Raw genomic sequence first — 26954 nt, forward strand, 5'->3', positions numbered from 1 at the left:
CATGGCCTAGATGGTGGTCGGCCGCGACCAATCAGCGACAGGTGGGATTTCCCTAACAAACAGAGAGAGACAGACAATTAGACGATTATATAGTAGATACACGTCTGTATGAGGAGAATAATGGTTGCCGCGGGTCATCTCCCGCTGCACGGATTTGCCGCAATCAGCGATATCAGCGCAGAATCTTCATAAATAAACTACATACATATTCTAGAATACCCGATGCGTTAGAATCGGGCCACCATCTAGTCCAATAATAAAACACAAGCATATAGAGACACGGACTCCATGCTTTCACAGTGTTTTGCTATTGGCTGTGTTAGGCTACTTTCACACATCCGGTGTGTTTGTTCTGGCGGCGTGCGGCCGAAAGCCGGACCGCCGAATCAGGCCTGCAGCGGTGACACCAGCCGTGTCTGTAAGCTGTGAAAAACAATGAGCAGGCTCGATCTTTTTTCACGGCCGCAAATACGGCCATACGGCACACCGTGGAATTTTTGCGGGCCAGCAAAAACATTTTAAATGTAAAAGAAGCCTTATTAGAAAGTTGCTAAGGATCAAAAGCTCCAGTTCTCATGGAAACAGCCAGTACATATTTTACATGGATGTCATGCATTGTTTCCACAGCAAACACAGGGTATCCCCTAGGCATTACCAAGCAACGTATTCCAACTTGGACAAGCCAGTCTCCGGATCGCTGTCTTTTCAAGATGATCTCGAGACACAATTTCTTTAAAAGGGTTGTGTATATTAGATGAAAATTTCCAGTAAATTCGTTAATCACTTGATACATCAAAAGGAAAATACCAGAACCCAAACATCTTTACTGTATGTTAAAGATGAAGAACACTTTTTCCACGAGCATATTTCTGAGTGCATCAATAATCATTGATTAAATGTAAAGCCCAGAAGATTTCAACTTTCCTTTTCTACCTTCCATATGCTAACACTTCCTTTCCTGTGGTTTTACAAAACATTGGAAGTAGATTGAAGTTCATGTGACAACTGACAGACATACCAATAAGTTCTTGTCCAACGAGAGCCGACCAGTGATCTAACAAGCTAGCATTCATTTGAAGGCATCTCACAAAGGTTAATACAGACTTACGAGGATAGAATTGATGCTGGAAGTCAACAGGAGAATAGCTATGGGCAAATCAACAATGAAGTCACTGGACAAGGTCTTCAAATCAAGGAACATTTCACTGATGACAGACACGGCTCGTATATAGTCTGGTCTTTTGTGTGTTAACATACAAATGCGAAACCTGGACGATGAAGAAAAAAAAAGAATAGATGCCTTTGAAATGTCATGAGGGAGAAGGATGTTATCAATATCAGGGATGGCAAGAACAAACAAATCAATTTTGGAACAAATCAAGCCAGACATGTCACTTGAAGCAAGGATCACCAAGCACTTGGCTACTTTGGACACATCACATGAAGAGAGTAACCACTGGAGACATCATGGTAAGAAAAGAAGGAACAAGGTGAAGAGAAAGACCAACATCATGATTATACAAGCCATCGGATTAACAGCAAAGAAGACCCTGGTGGCCCCATCTAGGCTTGTAGAAGAACGATTGTCCTATGGATCGTTCATCCATCCAAGCGTCCTGGCTCAAGATCGAGCAGAAGGCCATTAAAAAGAAAAAGTTTCATATGGTATGCCGATTGTCAGCTCATCGCCTATATAACAGATGTGCTGCCAAAAATGATAAAATTAGACTCACATAACTGATCAGTAACATCGTTTACATGGGCCAATGATTGGAAACTAGAGCATTCAGACGCTCAATTATTGGATGTGTGAAAGAGCCTATTGTCTTTCAGTTTTATTATCTCTTAATCACCATTTTGGATATTTTGTTCCATTTGTTAATATTGTACTTTTTTTTTTTTTTTTCCCCTAATAAAACCACACTCCAGGTTTTTTTTTTTAAAGATCAAAAGGAAAAACAATCCCCTAAACCATAGAATCGTAGCGTTGGAAGGGACCTCCTGGTCCATCTGGTCCAACCCCCTGCTCAAAGCAGGATTCGCTAAATCATCCCAGTCAGATGTCTGTCCAGCCTCTGTTTGAAGACTTCCATTGAAGGAGAACTCACCACTTCTCGTGGCAGCCTGTTCCACTCATTGATCACTCTGTCAAAAAGTTTTTTCTAATATCTAATCTGTCTCCTCCCATTCAGTTTCATCCCATTGCTTCTAGTCTTTCCTTGTGCAAATGAGAATAAAGTTGATCCTTCTACAATGTGACAGCCCTTTAGATATTTGTAGACAGCTATTAAGTCTCCTCTCAGTCTTCGCTTTTGCAAGCTAAACATTCCCAAATCCTGCAACCTTTCCTCATAAGACAGGGTTTGCAGACCGGTCACCATTCTGGTCGCTCTTTTCTGAACTTGCTCCAGTTTGTTGATGTCTTTAAAATGTGGTGCCCAAAACTGGACACAATATTCCAGATGAGGTCTGACTAAAGAGGAGTAGAGGGAAATAATGACTTCACGTGATCTAGACTGTATGCTTCTGTTAATACATCCTAGAATTGCATTTGCCTTTTTTGCTGCTGCATCACACTGTTGACTCATATTCAGTCTGTGATCTATTAGTATACCCAAGTCTTTTTCACATGTGCTGTCACTTAGCCCTATTCCTCCCATTCTGTATATGCTTTTTTCATTTTTATCGCCCAGATGTAATACTTTAGTTTTTAACAGGGAGAAATGCATTCTGTTAGTTGCTGCCCACTTCTCCAGTTTATTTATATCTTTTTGAATCCCCTCTCTCTCTTCTCTAGTATTAGCTATCCCTCCTAGCTTTGTGTCATCAGCAAATTTAATCAGTTTACCCTCAATTCCTTCATCTAAATCGTTGATAAAGATGTTGAACAATACAGGGCCCAGGACAGAGCCCTGTGGTACCCCACTTGAGACATTCTTCCAACTGGATGTGCAGCCATTTACGACCACTCTTTGGGTCCGATCACTAAGCCAGTTATGAATCCACCTAACAGTTGCCTTGTCCATTCCATACTTAGTCATTTTTTCAATAAGGATTGTATGAGATACTTTGTCAAATGCTTTGCTGAAGTCAAGATATACTATATCTACAGCATTTCCTTGATCCACCCAATCAGTGATTCCGTCATAGAAGGAAATTAAGTTAGTCTGACATGACTTATTAGTTACAAACCCATGCTGACTCTGTTTAATCACTTCATTCTTATCCAGGTACTGACATACATGTTTAATAATTTGTTCAAAGATCTTTCCTGGTATAGAAGTCAAACTCACCAGCCTATAGTTGCCTGGGTCCACCTTCTTCCCCTTTTTGAAGATAGGAACAACATTTGCTCTTCTCCAGTCTTCTGGCACTTCTCCTGTTCTCCAAGATTTATCAAAGATTATGGAGAGGGGTTCAAAAATTTCTTCTGCTATCTCCTTCAGTACTATGGGGTGTAATTCATCTGGACCTGGAGACTTGAATTCATTTAGGTTAGCTAAGTGTTTCCTCACTATCTTTCTGTTTATAGATATCCTGGATTCTTCTATTCCCTTAATAGGACAGTGAAGAACAGTTGATGTTACATTTCCTTTCTGAGAGAAAACAGATGCAAAATAGGAATTTAAAAGTTCAGCCTTCTCAACATCCTGTCTTACCATTTCATCATTTTCATCCTGTAAAAATCCTATAGCATCTTTGACTTTTCTTTTACTTTTGACATATCCCCAAAATCCTTTACTATTGCTTTTGACATCTCTTGCAAGCCTCAATTCATTTTCAGCTTTAGCTAGTCTGATTTGTGCCCTGCAGGTTCTGCAGACAGCATTATATTCTTCTTTAGATATGCCTCCCTCTTTCCATTTTATAAACATTTTTTTCTTCCTTTTTAGCATGTGCTTAAGTTCTGTGTTCATCCATCCTGGTTTCCTTAAATGCTTCCTATTCTTCCCTCTTTTCGGAATTGTTAACAATTGTGCTTTGAGAATTTAATTTTTCAAGATTTCCCATCCTTCCTGGACATTTTTGTCCTTAAGGATATCCAGCCATTGGATCCCTCCAATTCTCTTTCCGAATCCCTTAAAATCTGCCTTTCTGAAATCTAACCTTGACGTCTGAGTCTTCACAGGTCTTCCTCCTCTAGTTATCCAAAATTCTAAAATAGCATGGTCGCAACCTCCTAGGGTCCCAGCCACTTTTACCTCTTCAACCATTTCCTCCCTGTTTATAAGGATTAGATCCAAGGTAGCAGTTCCCCTTGTTTTCTCCCCTACCTTTTGGAAGATAAAGTTGTCAGCAAGAGAGGATAAGAATTTCCTTGACCTGTTAGTTTTGCCTGAGAGAGATTCCCAACAAATGTCTGGATAGTTGAAATCTCCCATGACAACTATGTCATATTTTTTGGAGAACTTGGCCATCTGATGCATAAAGAGTTCATCCATATCTTCAGCTTGCACAGGCGGCCTGTAGTAAATGCCTACAATGGTGTCCTTTCCATTGTTCTGTCCTTGTATTCTTACCCAAACAGTTTCCACAGAACTCCCAGTCTCTGAAGCTTCAATCTCTGTGCAGATATACGCGTTTCTAATATACAATGCGACACCTCCTCCTCGTTTATCAAGTCTGTTTCTTGCAAATAAGTTGTATCCTTCTAGTCTTGTATTCCAATTATGTGTATCGTCCCACCAAGTTTCAGTGATTCCAATGACATCATATTTCTTTCCCTGAGTTAGTAGTTCCAATTCTCCTTGTTTGTTGCCCATGCTTTGTGCATTAGTATAGAAACATTTTAATTTGTGATAGGTTTCTCTTTCTCCAATATTTTTATTATTTAGATTCTTTTGTCTTTGTTCTTCCTTTCCACTTCTAATAGCAGAGTTCTCAATAGCATTTGTCAGGTGTATGGCTTTTTCTGGCCTTTCGCTTCCCTACCCCATGTTGTTCTAGTTTAAAGCTCTCCTTACAAGTGTAGCAAGGAGACTTCCAAATACATGCTTTCCAGTCTTTGTAAGGTGCACCCCATCTCTAGCAAGTAGTCCATCGTATAAGTAATTCACTCCGTGATCCAGAAATCCAAATAGTTGCTGACGGCACCATCGACGTAGCCAGTTGTTCACCTGCAGAATCTTATTCCACCTCCTTGTTCCATGGCCATCCACTGGGAGGATGGAAGAGAAGACCACCTGCGCTCCCAGTTCTTTCACTTTCTTGCTTAAGTCTTCAAAGTCTCTGCAGATGGTTTCCAGGTCGTTTCTTGCGGTGTCATTTGTCCCCACATGTAGTAGCAGGAATGGGTAGTCATCTGTAGGTCTGAAGAGTCCTGATATCCTGTCAGACACATCTTTAATTTTTGCACCTGGAAGACAGCATATTTCTCTTGAAGTTATATCCGGTCTGCAGATAGCGGCCTCTGTTCCTCTCAACAGGGAATCCCCCATGACCACCACTCTCCGTTTCTTCACAACATTTTTCCTTTCTCCATCCAGGAGGACAAGGTTGCTGTTTGTTGGCAAAGTCTTATCCTGATGTATTTCTTCATCGTTTTCCTGCGTGAGAGCCTGGTACTGGTTCCTGAGTAGTATGGGTGCTGACTGCCTCCTGATCCTCCAGCTTCTCTGGGTCACATGTCTCCATTCCTCTGTTTCTTCAGGTGCACTTCGAATTTCTTCTCTTTCTGTAACATGAAGAGATAATTCTGCTCTGTCCAAGAACTCTTCACCTTCCTTAATGATCTTCAACGTAGCTAACCTCTCTTCGAGAGTTTGCAACTTTTCCTCCAACAGGGACACAAGCTTGCATTTGTGGCATGTGAAGTTTGGCTTTTCCACTGGTAAGTCTGTGAACATGTAGCAAGAAATGCAGCTCACCAAATGGCTCCTGGCCTCTTCCATATTGAGATTTCTTAAAAACGAATGATGAGCCAAAATTCGTGCGCACTTATCCCAGAAGGCACTGGGAATATGCAAATGACCTCCTCAAGACTCTTCCCCTGGTTTTTGTCACCTTGTGTGACTACAGTCAAAAGCTGATTTAAGTAGCACAATATTGCCCTCTGTAGCATTGACGTATCAACAGTGTAAACTCGCACACAAATCAGTAGATGATTTTATGATTATTATATGATTATATAGTTTGCTTAAATTTTTTTCATATATCAATACACATGGAAAGAGAAACTTTGTAATACATCTCAGAGAAAACTACTTTCTCCTCCTGGACTGATCGATCATTCTTAAAATTCTCAATTCACAGGTAAAATGGGTCTTCAGTGAATACAGATTTTCTCATTACTGAAATAGATGAAGACATTTGGTGCCCAAAGTTCTATGGAGAACTGTAATATTTCTAGAGAACGTCTGTCTCTAGCTCCTTCTTCATCCTCATAGAATCTTATCAGCACCAACTGTCATCTGCTATCTCGGTAATGGGAAAAATCTGCCTTCACTCAATACAGATTTTAATCATGAATTTAGAATGCAAGAAGAAATTTTCTCTGACAAGATATATTACAAAATTATTTAACGTGCACTATTGATTTATCATAAATTATATTGAGGATTACGCTTTGAGTTTCAATTCTAGACCTATTCAGAGGTTTAACAAGTAACTATAGGATCCCACAGTGGGACCCTACCCCATTGTGGCCACTTCTGCAGCATGAAGGTGGGATCCTGTTGGTTATAGGGTCCCAGACTGACCAATATTGACACAGAGTCCATAGAGGACTTTTTAGTTTAGGATCATGTAAGGTTCCTGCTATTCTGCCACCCTACTTGCTGGTGCTAAACTGTCTTCCGACTAGAAGCAGATTGTGCATAATATGGTTAAGTGAGATTTTTGAAGTCTTATTACATGTGACTGTATTAAATTCTTGCCCAAACAAACCATTGTTTGCAAATGCATAAAGTAGTAAGAGGATTACAGATCACAGCTTGCATAACCTGTTAGCTCCTACCGAGACATATGGAAAATTAAAAGGTTCAGTTCACAATTCATGGCCACGTTGGGGTGCCAGGTTGTTGGGGTAACAAACAATCTACTATTGTAACAACGAATCAACGTAAGGGCTCATTCAGACATCAGCGATTTTTCTCCTTGGTCAAAAATCGTAGTTACTTACCGTTAACGGTATTTCTCTGATCCCATGACGGCACCATGGAGAGAGGGGATCCGCCCCACGGGGACAGGAAACCTACCGATAAAATGGCGGTACCTCTCTCCCGCATCAGTTGTTTTACAGAGCATTAATGGAACTTCAGCCTAATACTAACACAACACTCTAAGAAAAAGGAATTTCTATAATCATTAAAACTGCGTAGAGGAGACACCACGTGACTTTTTGACTAAACTGTATTTACAATAAGTGCGCACCCCACGCGTGTAAGGAGGGAATATACGGGTGCTGTCATGGGATCAGAGAAAAACTGTTAACTGTAAGTACGATTTTCTCCTTCCCCCATGACGGCACCACGGAGAGAGTTGCAGAGACTATTAGGGGGGGGGGGGGAACCACTGCCTCCAGCACCCTTCTACCAAAGGTTAAATCTGAGGAGGTGGCTAGGTCCAGCCGATAGTGGTTGAAGAAAGTTGGAGGACCAAGTAGCGGCTCTACATATCTGCTCAATGGAGATGCCTGCTCTCTCTGCCCAGGAAGTTGACACAGCTCTTGTGGAATGGGCCGTTATTCTGCCTGGGATGTCTGCGCCTTCTGATGAGTATGAGAATGTGATGGCGTCCCTTATCCACCTCGCAAGCGTGCTCTTTGATGCCTTTAGCCCTTTCTTTGGCCCCTGGAAGCAGACAAAAAGAGACCTATCCTTCCTACACTCCCCGGTTGCCACTTAGTATTCCATTAGGCATCTCCTGACATCTAATGTGTGCAAGGTCTCTTCTCCCTTGTTTTTGGGATTGGGGCAAAAGGAGGGGAGGGAGATTTCCTGAGTTCTGTGGAGTCGGGACGCTACCTTCGGCAGACAGGCTGGGTCTGTCCTAAGTACCACCCGGTCCTCCAGAATCTGTGTAAATGGAGGGAAGGCTGACAGGGCCTGGATGTCACTAATTCTGCGGCCTGATGTGAGGGCTACCAAAAAGGGAGGTCTTGAGAGATATTAATTTTAGCGGTGCTTCCTGCATAGGCTCAAAGGGCGGCTTGGTCAGGGCTGAGAGTACCAAGTTTAGATCCCAGGGAGGGGCGTTTAGGGAAGACACGGGTCTGGATCTACTGACTGCCTTAATGAACCTGGACACGCACCGATTACTTGCCAAGTCACAGTTGTATAGGGCCCCCAGGGCTGCCACTTGAACCTTTAATGTGCTGGTAGCTAGGCCTTGCTCTAAGCCCCTTTGTAGGAACTCTAAGATCTTTGATATGGGTACCTTCCCCTTTGGACTAGCCCTTGATACTGAAAGGAACTTCCTCCAGACCCTCCCATACTGTTTAGTGGTTATCGGCTTCCTGCTTCGTAGTAGAGTGGATACGTTTTGGGAGAAGCCTCTGTTGGTTAATAGAGCCCTTTCAAATTCCAGGCTGTCATATGTAGGTTCTCCACCTGGGGGTGCAGTACTGGGCCCTGGGAGAGTAAGTTCAGGATATCCGGGAGGACCCAAGGATTGGAGATGGACATTCTCCTCAACCAAGAGAACCACGCCCTTCTCGGCCAGAAGGGGGCTATTAATATTACCTTTGCTTTGTCCTCCCGAATCTTCCTCAGAACTGATAGAATTAAGGCTATTGGTGGGAACGCATATGAAAGGGGAAAGTGCCAGGGGATCATAAGGGCGTCCAGGGCTATCGGGTCCCAGGATGGGTCTATGGAACAGAATGTTTTGACTTTCAGATTCGTCTTGTTGGCGAATAGGTTAGGTTTCCCCATAGCTTTGTGATCTGATTGAAAACTTCCTGGTTCAACTCCCATTCGCCCTGTCTTGGCTGTGTGTGACTTAGAAAGTCCGCCATCACATTGTCTGACCCTTTTATGTGTAATGCCATCAGTGAGCCTAGGTTCCCCTCTGCAAAGTGGAAAATTGACTGTCACCTCCATAAGGGTACGGGATCTCGTGCCCCCCTGATGATTTAAGCCACTACAGTGCTGTTGTCCGAGAACACTTATGTGGTGGCCTCTGGGGAGTTTAGAAAATACAGGAGGGCGCGCTTCACCGCTAATAGCTCCTTCATATTCGAGGAGGCTGTCTTTTCGTTCCCTGTCCAGGCTCCTTGTGCTACCTGGTTGTCCCAGTGAGCCCCCCACCCCCTGGGGCTTGCGTCTGTAGTAAGGATCTGAGAGACCGGTATCACCCAAGGAACCCCCCCTGGATAGGTTGGATGGTTTCATCCACCACTGTAGAGAGAGAGAGCTGTTATGGGTGAGATGTTTAACTGCCCTTCTAAATTCCCATCAAGAGAAATCTCTGCCTCTAGTATCTCCCACTGGAGATCTCTTGTATGAGCTTGGGCCCACTGGACAGCTGGTAGGCAGGCTGTCATTGAGCCGAGCAAGGACATGGCCTTCCTGAGTGTCATTAGTGTCCGTGTTATTGCTCCTGTTGCTAGCTGTTCTATGCGTAGCCTTTTACCTTCGGGGAGCCGGCACTCCTGCCTGATGGTATCTATGGTTATGCCCAAATATTCTTGCACTTGGCTCAGAATTAACTGAGATTTTGGTAGGTTCAGCAGCCAACCTAAGTTGGACAAAGATTTCATAGTCTGGTTCAACTGGTCTCTGCAATGACCGGGGAAGTTGCCTACTACTAGGAAGTCGTCCAAGTATGGGACTATTAGGGTGTATGCACATGCTGCGGATTCTGCTGCGGTTTGACATCTCCTCCATTGTGGAGATGAAAAACCGCAGAGCAATCCGCAGGTAATTTTCCGCAGGTAATTTTACAAAATCCACGCGGCCAAATCCGCACCCCAATCCGCAGTGTGTGCACGTACTCTTAAGACGTCCTGTTCTCTCAAGTGTGCCATGACCTCTGAAATGATTTTCGTGAATACTCTCGGGGCAATGGCCAGCCCGAATGGGAGGGCTTTGAATTGGTAATGCTTTATTTCTCCCCCTATCGTGACTGCTATTCTGAGAAACCGGCGGTAGTCCGTGTGTATGGGGACATGATAGTAAACGTCTTTCAAGTTGAGTACCGTCATGTAGCAAGCTGGAAACATCATCTTTACTGCAGATTTTATTGTTTCCATCTTGAATGGAGGAATCACTAAGCTTTTGTTTAATCTTTTTAGGTTCGCTATCGTCCTGAACGTCCCATCTGGTTTCTTCCGCAAGAAGATCGGGGAATAGAAGCCTTCTCCTTTTTCTTGGTGGGGAACCTCATGCAACACCGATTTCTCCACCAGGGTCTGAATATCCTGTTGTACTGCAACTTGCTCTTCTATCGACTGCCTCTGTGGGGTTACTACGAAAGAGGGTTAGGGTGAGCTGTGGAATTTTAATTTGAGACCTGTTTCTATGATGCTTAGGATCCAGGAACTGCTTGATATATCTTTTCCCAGGTCGGGAAGAAGAGGCTCAATCTTCCCCCTACCTGGGAGACACCTTCATTGAGGTTGCTTCTTGTCTGCCGGTTTCCTGAACATGAACCCCTTACCTTTGCCTCTTCTATCTTCCCACTTATCCTGGGAGTTTTTAGGTGGCTTCCTTTGGATAAATTTCCTGCTCCGAAAAAGTCTGAAGGGGAAATTGGATGGGTGGGAAAGACTTTTTATCCCCTGCTTTCTCAAGTATATCGTCTAGTGTAGGCCTGAAAAGGAATTCACCTTCACAGGGGATGGAGCACAACTTTGTTTTTGTTTGCAGGTCTCCCGTCCAGCACTTGAGCCATAGAGCCCTTCTAGCTGCATTCGAGAATGAGGCTACCCTGGCTGTCAACCTGATTGAATCCACGGATGCGTCCTCTAGAAATGCCGCTGCTCCTTTCATTAACTGAACGGAGTCCAGGATTGCTGCCCTTGGCATTTTGTTCCTTAGTTGGTCGTCCAGCCACACCATCAGGGCTCTGGCTGTGCAAGTGGCAGCTATAGCGGGTTTTAGTCCTCCGGTGGCTTCCCAGGCTCCTTTTAGGAATGTATCCGCTTTTTTGTCCATAGGGTCTTTCAGTGTCCCCATGTCCTCAAACGGCAGAGAAATTTTTTCGAGGCTTTTGCTATGGCTACATCCACTTTCGGTGCTTTGTTCCAAAACGAACAGCTTGGCTCCTCAAAGGGGTAATTCCTTTTTGATGCTAGGAGGCCCTTTTTCCCTGGGCCTTTTCCACTCCCTCTGTATGAGCGCCTGGATTTTATCGTTCATGGGAAAAGACCTCCTCCTCTTCTGCTCCAACCCACTAAACATGGCGTCCTGAATGGTTCTTTTAGGCCTGGTGTCTACTAGCCCCATAGTGTTTCTGATAGCCTTTATTAAGTTATCCGTCTCTTCTAAAGGTCGCAGCTGCTTCCCTACATCCGCAGAGGACAAGGAGCCGGATGACGGGCTATCTGTGTCCGATGACGACGATTTGCTCTCCCTATCACTAGGATCTGACTCTCAGGTTCCTTTCTTTTGGGTTTCATATGCTTTTTTGCTTTTTCCCTGAAGGTGTTCTCCACCTGGTGGGCAATTAGGGCTCTAAGGTCAGAAGCGAACCCTGGGGATTCCTTGCATATTGTATGTTCAATGCAGGACTGGCAGAGCCTTTTTCGCCATGCCATGGGGAGCTCCTCCTTACAAAGTGGGCAAATCTTGTGGTTGGCCTTCTGTATGCACTTCTTCCCCAATAAGAGGAGGACAGGCCCTAATTACAGCATATACGTTCACGTAGTCCACTTACCCGCCAGACCAAAGAAGGATACCGAATCAGACATGGGCCCCGGATCTGCACGCGGCTTGTCCTTTGGGACCCCTGCCCGATTTCTTGCTGCGTCGGGACTCCAAACGGCTGCTGCTGCCGTGTCGCTGTGACTGCTCCTTGGTCTCCTTCTTACGGTGCTGCTGCGGTGACTTTTGTGGCTGCTGCTGGTGTCCTGTGTCTGAGGACGCATCCAACAGCTGCTGCTCTTCTGGCTCGCTCATGGTGCCAGGTGACCAGCTGCGCTATGCCTCCTGTGCGCTTTTAAGCAAAGTGAGGGGCCAGTTTCAGAACAAAGTTTTTTTTTTTCTCTGTGCGCACCCGGCCCCCAGCTACTTTGCGACATGTGACGGCGCATGCGCACCACCACCGGCTCCCAGCGGTGCATTGCGCGGGCGGCAGCATCTCCCCCGGCTGCCGGCACGCATAGAGGATACCTGCGCCCGCTGGCGTTCTCCCACCCCGGTACCTGCTCCAGCCACCATCCTGAGGGAGGACGGATCTTCATGCTGCCACCTCTCCCTCCACACGCCCTGGAGGCCCGCTGACCCCAGCGGTGGCGCCTCGGGCAACCTCCCCAGCTGGGACAGGGGGCTCCCGCTGCCATCATCCAGACTGGTCGGCCCCGGCATCTGGTAAGTCTGTAGGTTCCCTATGGGGACAGGAAACCAACTGATGCGGGAGAGAGGTACCGCCTTTTTATCAGTAGGTTTCCTGTCCCCGTGGGGTGGATCCCCTCTCTCCGTGGTGCCGTCATGGGGGAAGGAGAAAACGACTAGATTTTAAATCAGTACTTATTTTTATCAGTGTTTCATCAGTTTTTCTCTGAGATAAAAAAAAACAAAAAAAAAAAAACTAAAAACAAAATGACAGAGTAGTCTCAAGCTTCTACTATCAAACAGTCCATGATGGCATTCAACTGCTGTCCGATTTTCTTCACTGACCCATAGACTAGAATTGGCGAATTTGATCTGATTTTATTCGAATCTCAGATAGGTCTCCTTCATTTTGTGCGAATTCTTCAGAAGTGTACGGACATGTGAAGAGCTCAGAACACAGATAGGAGAAAAACGGATGCCTGAATCAGCCCTTAGGGTATGTGCACACGCTGCGGATTCTGCCTCGGATCCGCAGCGGTTTTGGCCCTGCGGATCCGCAGCAGTTTCTGCTGCGTTGTACAGTACCATTAAAATCAATGAAAAACAAAAAACGCTGTGCACATGCTGCAGATTTTTCCGCGGTTTCAAATCCGCAGCATGTCAATTCTTTGTGCGGAATCTGCAGCGGTTTGGCACCCGCTCCATTGTAGAGGTGTCAAACCGCAGGGCAAAACTGCAGGCTAATCAGCAGATACACTGCAGGTCTTTTGACCTGCAGATTTACCTGCGGATTTTGCCAAATCCGCGTGGAAAAATCCGCAGCACAATCCGCAACGTGTGCACTTACCCTTACTGTGCCAGTAGACCAAGCTAAATGTGCACACTTAAGGCCCTTTTACATTTAGCGATGCACCAGCGATATGACCCGGTCAGGATCGCTGGTGCATCACTAAATGATCGCTAGTGAGCTTTCACACAGAAAGATCTCACAGCGATGCAGCAGCGACGCAGCGCACGATACTCACCTTTCACACACAGCGATCCTGATGTCCTCCCACCCGCGTCCACGCGTCGCTCGTCTCACAAAGCGGGAAGCCCAGCAGGAAGCGCCCGATGAGAAATGGAGTCGCCCGATCTCGCGGGATCAGCGATGGACAGCGGGGGAGCCGGTCGGAGGTAAGTATCACACATAGCGATATCGCTAGCAATATCGCTATAACGTCACAAAGCCAGTGACGTTTTAGCGATATCGCTATGTGTAAAACCCCCTTTAGTACTTAGCCTTGTAGATTTTCCTTCTTTTAAAAGATTAGGAAAAAGGGAGTTGGTTTACACAGTTAATGAGGCAGAAGTTTGGGTAATAATCTAATTGACTCCATAATAAGAGCTGAGGTGAAAGCTGTTCTCCCTTACAATCGAACCTCAATTAGGGCTGCACAATACTTAAAGAGGAGGTCTCATGCATTACATTTATTGCCTATCCACAGGATGGATGATGAAGGTATAACTGATTTGAGTCTAGCTGCGGAGACCTCCTCAAGCCTAAAAATGGAGGGAGGCCCAATAGTCATCCAAGTGAATGGACCAGTAATGAGCATGAGTGAATGGTGGTTGTCACAAGCCCACTATCAATCCACTCACATACCTGACATTGGACATCCTGTCTTCGGTTAGTTGGGGATTCCAGTGGTTGGACCACACGTGATCATACATGTGAATAGTTGATAAGTGTTTTAAAGAGCTTGTTCAACAAACACAGTGTTTAAAAAGGTTTTCCTATTTCTCAAAGTGATGACATATTGCTACGAGACCAAATCACTTTCTGGCACTGACTGCTGGCTCCAGACTCTTTTTTTCCTGTGAAAGAGGACATTCAGGGCCAGTTTTATAGCTAGAAACTAGCGACGAGCCAACGTGCAATAATATATTCGAGTCCCCGCATCTACATGTCTCATGGTTGTTCGACCGTTGCAACACATACGTGAATTACCTGTTTTTTTAGGCATTCCCTGCATGCGTTGCGGCTGTCGGACAGCTGCGAGATATGCAGCCGCAGGGACTCAAACAAATTATTCGAGCACGTCAAAATCAGTCTGTTAGCACCCGAGTATGGTCAGATCACGCCTTATCGGAGCATGCTCGCTCATCTCTGCTAGAAACACTCCTATCCTGCACAGCAGTGCCGCAGCTCTATATGCTGGATCTTGGGTACCAAGCTTGCACATAATGAACCCCAACATAGTTTGGATTTGGACAGAATCAAAATAAAACCTCTAGGATTCTACATCTGTGGCGGCCCTGAGGCTCAGTCGCCACAGAGGTACTGCACCTTCTCCTAAGGTGTAGTGCCCCACCACCTAGGTAAGTTGGGGACTCCTTTCCACACTCCAACACTCGCATCCCACACAACAGGGTAGTTCAGCATAATCACAGTGAGGGTTCTCTCTCCTCCTAGACATTAGGGGTGCCCTGGGGGTTCCCTGCTTGGAACACTGGATGTGCTGGGAGGTGGGTTGAGACATATAAAACGTTGGGAAGGTTTAGAATTACAGGTTAGTCCGACAGAAGGTCAGTCGGGTTGGAGTCTGGACAGTCAGTCAGGAGAGTCTGAGGACGGGTCCGAGAAGTGCTGCAGCTGCCTCAGTGATCCGAGCCAGCTGGCACGGGAGAGGAACAGAAGGAGAAAGACGTAGAACTGCAACCTAAGCTTCCATAGGAAAGAGTAAAGAGAACAGAGAGGAGTTGTGGGTCGGAAGAGGAACCCTGCCTATAGGTTCTCAGCAAAAGGCCGGGGCCCGGTCCCCGAGGTTGTATGGACACTTAAGGTTCTGCAGCAGACACCGGTGGAGAAGTTGGCTGTAAACGCACTACTCCCATCTAAGACTTGGGGCACAACAGCAACTGAATAGAGAGCCAGGACTCCGGAGAAGGGAGTCTCCGAGAGAGGCTACAGCTGTCTGCCATACAAGTAGAGTTGTTAGGAACATCTGACAGGAGGAACTCCAGAGTACTACGGTACTGGAGCTCTTCATACCTTAAGGCGCAATAGAGGAGTCGTTCAGGAGAGGTACATGTTGGCGGAGTGTTGGAGAGGAGAATCCTGACTTGCCCGGGAGGTTGATTGAGTCTCTGCCCCAGAGACACGGCACGGAGGCAGGCACCAGTGTGTACCACGGACTGTGAGTAAAGCTTTGGAACTGCAAGCCCTGATGTCTTCCATTCATTTGTGCGCTAACATCGTCACATCTGGGTACCAGGATTCCTCACACTGCCTGCGCCTATCCTCATCTATTGCCATTACACTGCCCTGGGGTTACAGCTTCACCTGTGGGGAGCTACACGATCAGCCCCAGAGGATCTGCACGCAGCGTTGGCTTAACATCTTGCTTGCCAAACACCACAGGTGGCGTCACGAACTATCACAAACTATATCACCAACCACCATTGATTTGGGCGCCCAGGGCCACGGACCGGGTCACCGCCGCTGTGACACCTTTCCCCCTGACACCGGCCCGGTACCAAGTACCCCACAGCCCTGGGAAGGAGACCCACATCCAATATTGTTTGCATTTTTATAATTTAATTCTTTTCTCTTTCTGGTGTTTTGGGTCCAGTGGGCAGTGCCATCAGTGACTGACAGCCATCTCTGTATGCACACTGATACAAAGGAGGCTGTCAGTCACTGATAGGACCTCCCACTGGACCCAAAAATCACAGAAAGAGCTAAGGATTACATAATCATCATTTTCATGGTGACCAGTTCCCTTCAAGTGTCGGTACATCGGAAACAATTATTTATAATCATTATGGAGTTTATTTAAAATGAAGGAACATGTGAATACCTTTCCAAATCTATGACTTGCAGAACTGGGCTGGGGTCATAATTCATTTCGGATTAGTAAACACTTTGTAATGAAACACACCTTTCATGATGCATGCTCTAAAATTTTTAAATACATTGAATAAAATAACATAACAATTAAGCAGCATTAACAAAAAAAAAAATACATTGAAGTTGTATGCAAATGTTATATGATTAATTCAAAATCCGTTCTATTTCTGGCAGGTAAAGGATGTCTTGCCTGACAGAGAATGTTGCAAATTCAACTCCATTCATTTTTTGGTTTTGAGATCAATCATATAATACTTTAATATCTCAATAAGAGGCATTATTTCATGGGAGCTGCATGAAATTAACATTTAATTAGTCCGTAATATACTTTGATCTTAATTTCTGATGGACACAAATAAAATAGGGCCAAGACAGATGGGTGTTTCGGGGCCAAGTCTAATTGTCTCATTTAGAGGAATCACTTGTTCCCGATGATCGGCCTTTTTAAACAGGCCAACAATCATATGACAAGTAAAATGGTAATACATCAGGTTTAGTTATTTTTAATGCTGCGTGGGTTGATCCGCTAACAACTGTCGATCCTGTTACATCAGTTTTGGCAATGAATACTAGTGCTATGTACCCACAGTGAAACATGGTGGAATATCCATAGTGTTGTGGGGCTGCTTTGCTGCCATCGAGACTGGACGCCTTGAACTTGTTACAGGAGGTATGAAATCAGAGGATTATCTGAGTATTTTTGAGTGAAATTGAGCATGCAAATGTAAAAAAAAACTAGGTTAGTGTCAACATTGAGAGTCATACAGCAGAATTATGACCTAAAGCAGGCAAGAAAAATACACATTATGGTTAGGGAGGAAAAAAAGAAATAAAGAAAAAAAAAAGACTTTCAGACTGAATTCACATAAGCGTATATTTTTAAATATCAGAAGTTATTAAAATTTACAAGATGAATAATTAAATAATTACACAGTATTTCAAAAAACGGATGCTATACAGAAGAGACTTGTACATGCTGTAAGTTTTCTTCGTTTCACACTGAAATTTTTGTTCATGTAAAAAAATGGTAATCTGAACAGCCCTACAGATGGGGGCGGGAGTAGGGCGTAGCTTTAGGAAAGCCCCCCATGACTGCAATTGACAGGGAGGTTTTCAAACCTGTGATGATGACGACTGAGGACGTGACTAGTTAAAGGGGGGGAGGGGGAGGAGTTTCAAGGGGTGCTGGCAGGGGTAGTGGGGGAAAGTGCAGGAAAACCGCCATTCCAGCCTGGGAGTCAAGACAGGAAGACCCACATCATCAGCAGCACATACCTCATGAAATCCGTGGATGCGCTTATGGCCCGGCTCCAAGACGTCGCTCGCTCCAGGAGGGGAGGATGGCTTGAAGCCCAGCTGTCCTCCCTGCTCGGGGCCTCAGAGGGATCCGGAACGAGCCAGCGGGGCAGGAGGACCAGGCCCTCAGACAGCCTTTCCCCGGGGGTGACAGCGCGCAGCAGGTGCAGGCTCCGGAGCCCCTCCAGGGACCCTGCGGACGGCGGGCGTGGCGGTGTGATGCCTTCCCACTTATCCTCAGTCTATGTTCACTTGTTTAGTATTTTACATAATTTATTTGTAAGCCAAAACCAGGAGAGGAACAATCAGAGGAAAAGTATAATAGAAACATCATCACTTCTGTATTTATCACCCACCCCTGGTTTTGAATTACAAATACTGATGTAAAATCCTGACCATGTGTCTTTGGGATAGGAGATTACTTGTTTTCACCAGAGTACCCCTGTAAGTGCATATGTAAGAAGGACCGGACCAGGGGTACCCGTTTTGCTCGGGGTCCAGAACTGTCGGGGTTGTCTCTGTTGTCCGGGGGAAAGCTTAGAGCACTGGACCAACCTTTGCACTTAGCAGCAGGGGGCGTGGCTAAGTCTCTGAGGCAACAGCGCACGCGGGAACAGAGACTTGGCGGGAAGGGACAGAACGCAGCAGACAGGGGTGAGCGCTACTTCCTTCGAGCACCGGCATGATGCAAGCCCGCCCCGGAGTTTCCCCACTGTTGCCAGCAGAACTTGTGAGAAAAGACAGCAGTGCACCTGCTGATCATGACTAAGCAAGAAGCTGAGCGCTTCAGGCCCCTGAGTACTGCGCGGGTGCCGCTTGAGAGAGACCAAGAGTCGAACTGCTATCAGCGCTCTACTTCCCCCAGTATACTTTTTTCGGACCAAGTTGGGCTCAGACATTACAGTGGCTTCCATCCTTACAGCCACACTGGTACATGGACTAGGGGCTCAGCGGAAGGTACCGAGACCAACCGCTGCCGCCAGAAGACGGAACACCGCTATTTCCAGGAGCTACGTGGACAAGCGTCACGTCATCCGTTGTTGGCACCATCACTGCTTCACAACAGCCACGCCTGAGGATCAGCGGATAGGATAAGTTAACCCCACAAGAACTGTCCCTACTGTCTTCACAGTTCTTTAACCCTACCCACAATTTCACCATTAAACTGTTTTAGTCCCTGTTTAACCCTTTACCTCCCCGCGTGGAGTATCCCACTGTTGATTAAAATCCAGTTAACCCTTGCTGTCTCCCGCCTGTCACTGCATCCCGCAACCTGCTCACACATTTGCTATTGTGTAACAAACACAGGACAGGAAGGGGTTAAACGTCCAAGTAATTAATCTCTAATGTAAATAAATATCTTCCCTTTATTGAAATCTAAGCGAACATGTGACCTCCATACATAACGCAATCCACTATACCAAGACTAATACCATATACAAGGTACAGACACTGCCACACCATGACCAGATCACGTTATCACCACATAGTGACCAAACAAAACCACATACAAGGTACAAATACTGCCACACCATGACCAGATCACATGTTATCACCACATAGTGACCAAACAAAACCACATACAAGGTACAAATACTGCTACACCATGACCAGACCACACATTACCACTACATAGTGACTAAATACTTCCACATCCAAGGAGACTTGGATTTAAAGCACCACTCCAGCGCTGTGTTCCCTGTGTTTTGTTGCTGCATTTCTTCGTCCCAACTAAGTGAAGAAGATTCCGGACGTCTCATGCACATGTTGCTTAGTTTTATCTTGCATATTTGAAGCAGTTTCTAATCTGTAGCATGTCAATTCTTTGTGTTTTTCACGCTATCCAATGCAATGGGGGAAAGAAAAGCAAGTAAAAAACACACAAAATTCAAGTAGAAAATTAGGGAAAGCCGTGTTTTATTTTGCATTTTTTCTGCCACAAGACACGTTTTTGGTACGGAGATGTCTGCAGTAAATACTTAATGTGTGCACATACCCATACACCGATTATTTCACCCACACAAACTCCGCTATATGCCTTATACTGTATATACACAAGAACTGCAATGCACACAGACACAAGCATGCAGTACACAGATGACACATATTATACACTGGGACGGTGCATATATGCTGCACGTGTACACTGTGTAGGGGACCGGGCAGCAGGCATCCTCAGTTCTGCAGCTCTGTGCACAGCAGACTGCTCCCCTCCCCTTCCTATTTGCCGACTACCTGCTGTGCAGGAAAGGCATGGAGAGGAGATATAAGAATTGCTGTGTGGTTGGTTAGAAGCAAAAGTTCTGAATAGGGGGCAAAGGGAATCGTATATCCCTCACCCTGTTGTAAGAACAAACCTGGCAGCAGAGACGAGGCTTCTTCATCCTGGAGGCAGCAGGTCTGCTCTGCAGGAAGCAGGGGAGTGGGCGGAGTCTGCACGGTCTGAGGCTGTGTGCCCACGATGCGTTTTGTTAAGCGTTTCCGCAGCGTTTGTGCCGGATCAGACGCTGCAGAAATGCATCAAATTAATTAGCATGCGTTTTTGGCTTTTTGTGCCAATGCATGCGTTTTTAACCGCTCAGGAATCACTTAGCAGCTAAAAACGCAGCATGCTCATTAATTCCCGCATTGCTCAGCGTTTTTAGCCATCCCCAATGTTCCCAGAAATCGCGTGTCAAAAACCGCGCAAGAAACACGCGGAAAAAGACGCGCGTTTTCTGGGAAAGGGGATCTATTTCCTGTGCGTTTAAAAACGCTAGCGTGGGCACATAGCCTGAAGATAGCAGCAGCCGGAGCAGAGCAGCAGCTCCTGGCTTTTGTGTAGCTGCTCTCCTGCATGGAGCACAGACACTTCCAAGAGAGGTCACATCTATGTGTTGTGCTCCCAGGTGCAGGAGATTAGGCAGGAAATGCAGTGCTGCAGTGTCAGGCTGCCCTAGAAGAAAGTGCCCTCAGGAGGTTCGGAGCATCACGCTTTTGATCCAGGGCTCAGGCCCCGAATGTAACTGCCTAGTGATGCCCCTACCCTGGGGCCCGGTGAGCAAAAGCAAAGTGGGATTCCTGGGCGAGACACGCGGCCGGCATATCTCACCCAGTCCGAGCCCTTTCTCTTTGCTTCTGCTCTCTAGGCCCTATACACCAGTAAGGGTAGTAATGCTCTGATGGCGGCCCTTGAACTCCCTGTCACTACTCTGAGCACTGCCAATTTGGTCAGACAGGAAGTTATCTATGAACCCTTTAATAGCATGGATCCCTTTCTCGTCTGAATTTCATCGAGTTGCACCTTTGAACCAGTCACAGAAATGACTAGGATTCCCTTTTCTCAACCCACAACCTGCACCAGTGATCCTATTCCCTCTCACCTAGTCAAGTCCCCTCTTTGACCACCACAACTATCTAACCTCTTTTCTTGCGGTATCTTCCCTCCTTTTTTTTTTTTTAAAACAGCCATCATAACCCCACACAAAAAACACCCCTTGACCAGAACTGCTTTGCTAACTTCAAACAAACGTAACAACTTGTAATGCTTGGCCTGCTCGTCTCTAATTTACTATCTTTTTGATAACTTTTACCCTTTCATATCAGACTTCTGCTCTTCATAATCTATAGAAACGGTCATTTCATAAGTCTAACAGTCTACTAGCAGCTAAACCTAATGGCAACTACTCTTCTGATTCTTCTGGATCTCTGCAGTGGACCACAACTCCTCACTATGCTCTGCTTTATCGGCCTTCACGATGCCACTCTCTTGGTCTTCCTACTAATCATCCAAGACTAATATTCTCTATAATTTAGACCTCCCAAGCATCTTCAAGAGTTTGGTTTTAGGCCGCCAAATAAAGGAGTGTGTGTAAAGGCCTCTGAATGCTTGTTACAACCATACCGCACCTGTAGGATTCTGTTTGGAAATTGTAAAGAAATCCAGACAAAGTTTTAATCACAAGTCCGGGGGTGAACACTGCACTTCCATCTGCTGCCTCTCTCCCTTTATCCTAGCCTACTTAGTTCCGGTTTATGACAGACAGGTCACTTTTGTCTCAATGACCTGTCACCATTACCCGAAATTCTGTACAGTCACAGTCATTGCCCAGGGTCATCTCAGATGGGGTAGCACAGATTAATGAGGATATTGTGAAAGACGGACTACTGATTTCCACATAAACATAGTAATAAATAATAATTTTATTTCTATAGCGCCGACATATTCCGCAGCACTTTACATTTCAGAGGGGACTTGTACAGACAATAGAGATTACAGCATAACAATAATCACATAGATCATAACAGATACCAAGAGGAATGAGGGCCCTGCTCGCAAGCTTACAATCTATGAGGAAAAAAGGGGAGACACGAAAGGTGGGTGGTAACAGTTGCCCTGACTGTATGGACCAGCCATAATGTTAAGTGTGTAACAGTACAGACACAGAGGGCTAATGGATGCATAAAGCATGTGGTAACATAGTAAGGCTGAAAAAGACATTAGTCCATCCAGTTCAGCATATATTCCGTCAGAATAAATCCCCAGATCTACGTCCTTCTAAAGAACCTAACAATAACTGTAAGATACAATACTGTTACGCTCCAAGAAGACATCCAGGCCTCTCTTGAACACCTCGACTGAGTTCGCCATCACCACCTCCTCAGGCAGGGAATTCCAGATTCTCACTGCCCTAAAGAAAAGAAAAAGTGAAGAATCCTCTTCTATGTTGGTGGAAAAACCTTCTCTCCTCCAGACGCAGAGAATGCCCTCTTGTTACCATCACCTTCCTTGGTATAAACAAATCCTCGGAGAGATATTTGTATTGTCCCCTTATATACTTATACATGGTTATTAGATCGCCCCTCAGTAGTCTTTTTTCTAGACTAAATAATCCTAACTTTGCTAATCTCTCTGTGTATTGTAGTTCCCCATCCCCTTTATTAGTTTTGTTGCCCTCCTTTGTACCCGCTCTAGTTCCATTATATCCTTCCTGAGCACCAGTGCCCAAAACTGTACCAAGGATTTGTACAGAGGCAGTGTAATGCTCTCATCATGTGAATCCAGACCTCTTTTAATGCACTCCATGATCCTGTTTGCCTTGGCAGCCGCTGCCTGGCACTGGCTGCTCCAGGTAAGTTTATCATTTAGGATCCCCAAGTCCTTCTCCATGTCAGATTTACCCAGTGGTTTCCCGTTCAGTGTGTAATGGTGATATTGATTCCTTCTTCCCAAGTGTATAACCTTACATTTATCATTGTTAAACCACATCTGCCACCTTTCGTCCCAAGTTTCCAACTTATCCAGATCCATCTGTAGCAGAATACTATTTTCTCTTGTAGTGACTGCTTTACATAGTTTTGTATCATCTGCAAATATTGATATTTTGCTGCGTAAGGCTATGTGCCCACGTAGCGTTTTCCTATGCGTTTTTGCAATTACAGGGTACGCATGCGGAATCGCATGCGATTCGGCACAATTAATGAACATGCTGCATTTTTTTCCGCTAAGCATTTCCGCAGCGGAGAAAACACACCATTAGCACAACATGTGCGTTTTCCATTATATTACATTGGATGCTTTTCTTAAGCGTTTCTGCAGCAGAAACGCTTGTCTAAAAGCGCTGCGGAAACGCTTAAAAAACACAACGTGGGCACACAACCTAAACGTTCTACCAGATCGTTAATAAATATGTGGAAGAGAATAGGTCCCAACCCCTGCGGTACCCCACTGGTCACAGCGACCCAGAGAGAGAATCTACCATTTATAACCACCCTCTGCTTTCTATCAATAAGAGGCTGACCTCACTGATGAGGAAGAGTAGGAGAAATTACCACGCCAGCGCAGAAGCTCAGGTAGGAGAGGTAGTTCACCCAGAATGGCTGCAGACTAAGAAATAAGGGGAGTTGGAAGTAGAGTGTCTGATCCGTGCTCTTGCGATTTATGCTTCAAGGCCAGATTTCTCTACAATTTCCAAATGAATACTACAAGCAAGATATGAATTTAATACACATGAAAAGGCTTTTAAACACATGTCTTTAGGTAGGGTCTAATAACCCAATGAACGGTTCCCTTTAAGGAGCAGGCAATTTGTATTTGAGCTTTTGTTTTTTTTCCCTTCCTTTCTTTAAAGATTCATAACTGATTTTTTTTCCATCGAAATAGTTTATAGAGCTGTATTTTTGCAGGACATTCACTATAGATATGAAACTTAATGACTATAATAAATTGTCATTTTCAGAAGCTTATTTTTTTATTTTTTTTAAATGTTTCCTCATGGCGACAACCCAGCAGCTACTGTACATGTACGACAAGTCGGGAGCAGGTGTATGGTGCAGGCTCTGGTGTAGAGCTGTATTATACAGCCAGCCCCTACCACTCACAGCAAGGGCTTGTGCAGACAATAGAAGTCGGATGAATGCTATCCGCGGTTTTGACAGATAAAAATCTAACATAAGTACGACTGCCTTCTCAGACCCAGTGGTCAAGAGAAAAAAAAAAAAAAATGGCAGCATGCATGATTTTCCTCCGAGAATCATATGCCACTCACTTATTCAGGTTTACGCGTCCGTGATAAATCAGACTGCACTCTGATGACATCTGAGCACAGTCCGATTTTGATAGCCTGACATAATAGAAAAAAAAAAAAAAATTTCCCTCTCTTTTCCTCTTACAAAATAATCAGACTGACTTTCTTAGTTGGACAGAAAAACTGTTGTGTGACCCCTAGCCTAAGCTCTGAGGCAACGTTCCCGCGATGAGCTCATGATGCATTTTGGATGCTGCGCATTCTCACTTTATCAAAAACGCAGCATCATACAGTTCCAGCAAAGTAGATGGGATTTATAGAAATCTCCCGCTTACTGCTTTTTAATACTTCGTAAACTCACCTGTGGGTATGCATCTTTTTTTATGTAAAATTTCCACAAAAGACTTACATTATGTGTGGAAACGTATAAAACAAGCATGCAATCCACAAAGAATATCAATAATGTTATCAACTGCAAATACAAGGAAGTATTATATAAAGCAGCTTTATATAAAGCATGACACTAACAAGAGACAAAAACTGCAGCGTCAATGACGCATGTTAAAAAACGGCACATAACTCAATAACAAAAACCACAAGTATCCTAATTTAAGCAAGAGGTGGAGAAATTCTGCAACATCGAAAAAAAAAAAAAAATTCATCGTGGAAATGTAGCCCAATTATTGCTGTTAAACACATTAAATGTCACTGTCAATCACTGAAATTTTAGTATCCTGATCCTCCTGGAATCAAGCATTTGTCCCACTGTTCCCTCCCACATGCAGGGCTAATTAGGTTGCCACAGCAGCCATTGACCTACTAAAGGTCACCATATTTGTGCCTCCATGAAGCTCAGCTTGTGGCCGGGCTTCTTAGAAGAATAGATTATTCCCAATAGTCTCAAATCTGAAGTATTGCACTATATGGGGCAAGTGATCAAAGATTCAAGTCCCTTTTATTGCACAGTCACGTCATCCATGGGAACAATTTATAGACCAAAAATGTTTAAAGTGTTAAAAGTTAAACTAACAAAGAAAAAAGTAAGAATATTCAATATCTCCAAGTCCACAAAGCCCAAAATGTCAACTCAACACATATGGTAAACACTATAAAAAAAAAAAAAAAAAAAAAAAAAAAAAGTGATTGTATCTGATCAGTATTTCACATCAGAATCTGTAAGCGAAAACCAGGAGTGGGCGACAAATACAGAAGTGGTGACGGGTTTCTATTATAACTTTTCCTCTGAATGTTTCACTCCTGGTTTTAGCTTACAAATACTGATGTAAAATACTGACCAAATACTGAACATGACCTCACATGGAGGGTAGAAAAATAAAGGTGCAAAAAAATGAAAATTGGCAGCAATAGGAAGGTGTTAGAAGACGGCTTCTTGTTAACACAAAGCTGCTACGGGTGAAATACTGCAAGTTCGTTTTAGCCATTGAAGCGAATTGGAGACATTGATGGGGCCCAATACACCAAAGTGGGAGTCACCTTTTGTAGTAAGTATTTAAAAAACAACATCTTACTTGCATAATATGGGAAAATCCATTTACACCAGCAGATGTCCTAACCATCCATTTGGAATACAAATACATCATATAGCGGTCACTTGAGCAATCGTTCTACTGATAGCACTCTCCAGACCAAATCACACACATGCACCGCATCTTCATCAGACTTAGCCAAATGTGAATAGCGGCCTATAAAATCCTTTTTTTCTAAACTTATGTGCCATTACAGGGAACCACAAAAAAATTAAAATAAAATAAAAATTGTAACTTTAGTGTTGAATTAATGTACAGGTGCACAAATACTCTGACCATAAACATACATGATGCACCAGCACACTGCAATTAAGGAATACGTGAACTCAAATATGGCGAATATTTCACAAAATCACAAGGTACTTAGCTTTTGATCAAAGAGTTCAAAAGCCTCCAACAATGTCAAGGTGAACCTAAATATGGCTGGACCCTATCATTAACGTCCTACCTCTCCATGTGCCAAACCAGCATAATCTGAAAGGGGAGTGAAAAGTGACCAGGCATAGCTCGCAATTAAAACCTTTGGGTGGGAAAGATGGGTGGATAAGGGTGATGAGACCAGGAAGGGGCCACACCCCCCAATATGTACTACAAAAAAAGAAAAATAAGGCTAGTTTCACACTAGCTTATCTACACGCAGCGCACGGCGCCGCTAAGCCCCGCCCCCTCCGGTCATCTCCTCCCTACTATCGCACAGCGCTGCATGCAATCTGCGCACCCTATCTTTAGCATAGGGTGCGCAGACCATGCGCTGGCCGTGCGCTAGCAGGATTTTGCCTGCACTGCGCCCTTTTGACGGTGCGCCGATGTGCGCCAAACGCACCATGTTGCATTTTGATGCGCTCAGCGCACCGTCAAAAGGGCACAGCGCACGGCCAGCGCACGGTCTGCGCACCCTATGCTAAGGATAGGGTGCGCACATCGCATGCAACGCTGTGCAATAGTAGGGAAGAGATGATTGGAGGGGGCGCGGCTTAGCGGCGCCGTGCGCTGCGTGTAGATATGCTAGTGTGAAACTAGCCTAAGGCCCCCACACCTTTAGGGTATGTGCACATGTTGCGGATTCGGCCCTGCGGATCCGCAGCAGTTTTCCAAGGGATGTATGGGTCGCCCTCCCAGGGCCGTGGGATACTCGGTACCGGGCTGGTGTCGGCGGGATGAGTCACAGCAGCGGTGACCCGGTCCATGGCCCTGGGCGCCCAATTAACAGGGGAAGATTGAATGGTGAAATGTAGTTAATGGAATAGTTTGTGACGCCACCTGTGGTGTTTGGCAAGTG

General features: G+C 45.0%; 1 protein-coding gene across 5 annotated transcripts in view; it reads right to left on the reverse strand.

Annotated features, from left to right (window-relative positions):
- RBM47 (RNA binding motif protein 47) overlaps positions 1–26954 on the reverse strand; it is a 226242-nt gene that overhangs the window by 125621 nt on the left and 73667 nt on the right. For 3 of the 5 annotated variants that reach the window (XM_073561117.1, XM_073561120.1, XM_073561121.1), the window contains exon 1: positions 26124–26273. The exons of 1 other annotated variant lie outside the window; for it this stretch is intronic. The gene's annotated coding sequence lies outside the window, so the exon portion shown is untranslated. Of the gene's footprint in view, positions 1–1108; positions 1269–26123; positions 26274–26954 lie in introns of those variants that run through there. One more of the 5 variants, XM_073561119.1, reaches the window with a different exon arrangement.

This window comes from Dendrobates tinctorius, unplaced genomic scaffold (assembly GCF_039654945.1).
Source record: "Dendrobates tinctorius isolate UK_male_01 unplaced genomic scaffold, ASM3965494v1 ptg000314l, whole genome shotgun sequence".
Lineage (NCBI taxonomy): Eukaryota > Metazoa > Chordata > Amphibia > Anura > Dendrobatidae > Dendrobates > Dendrobates tinctorius.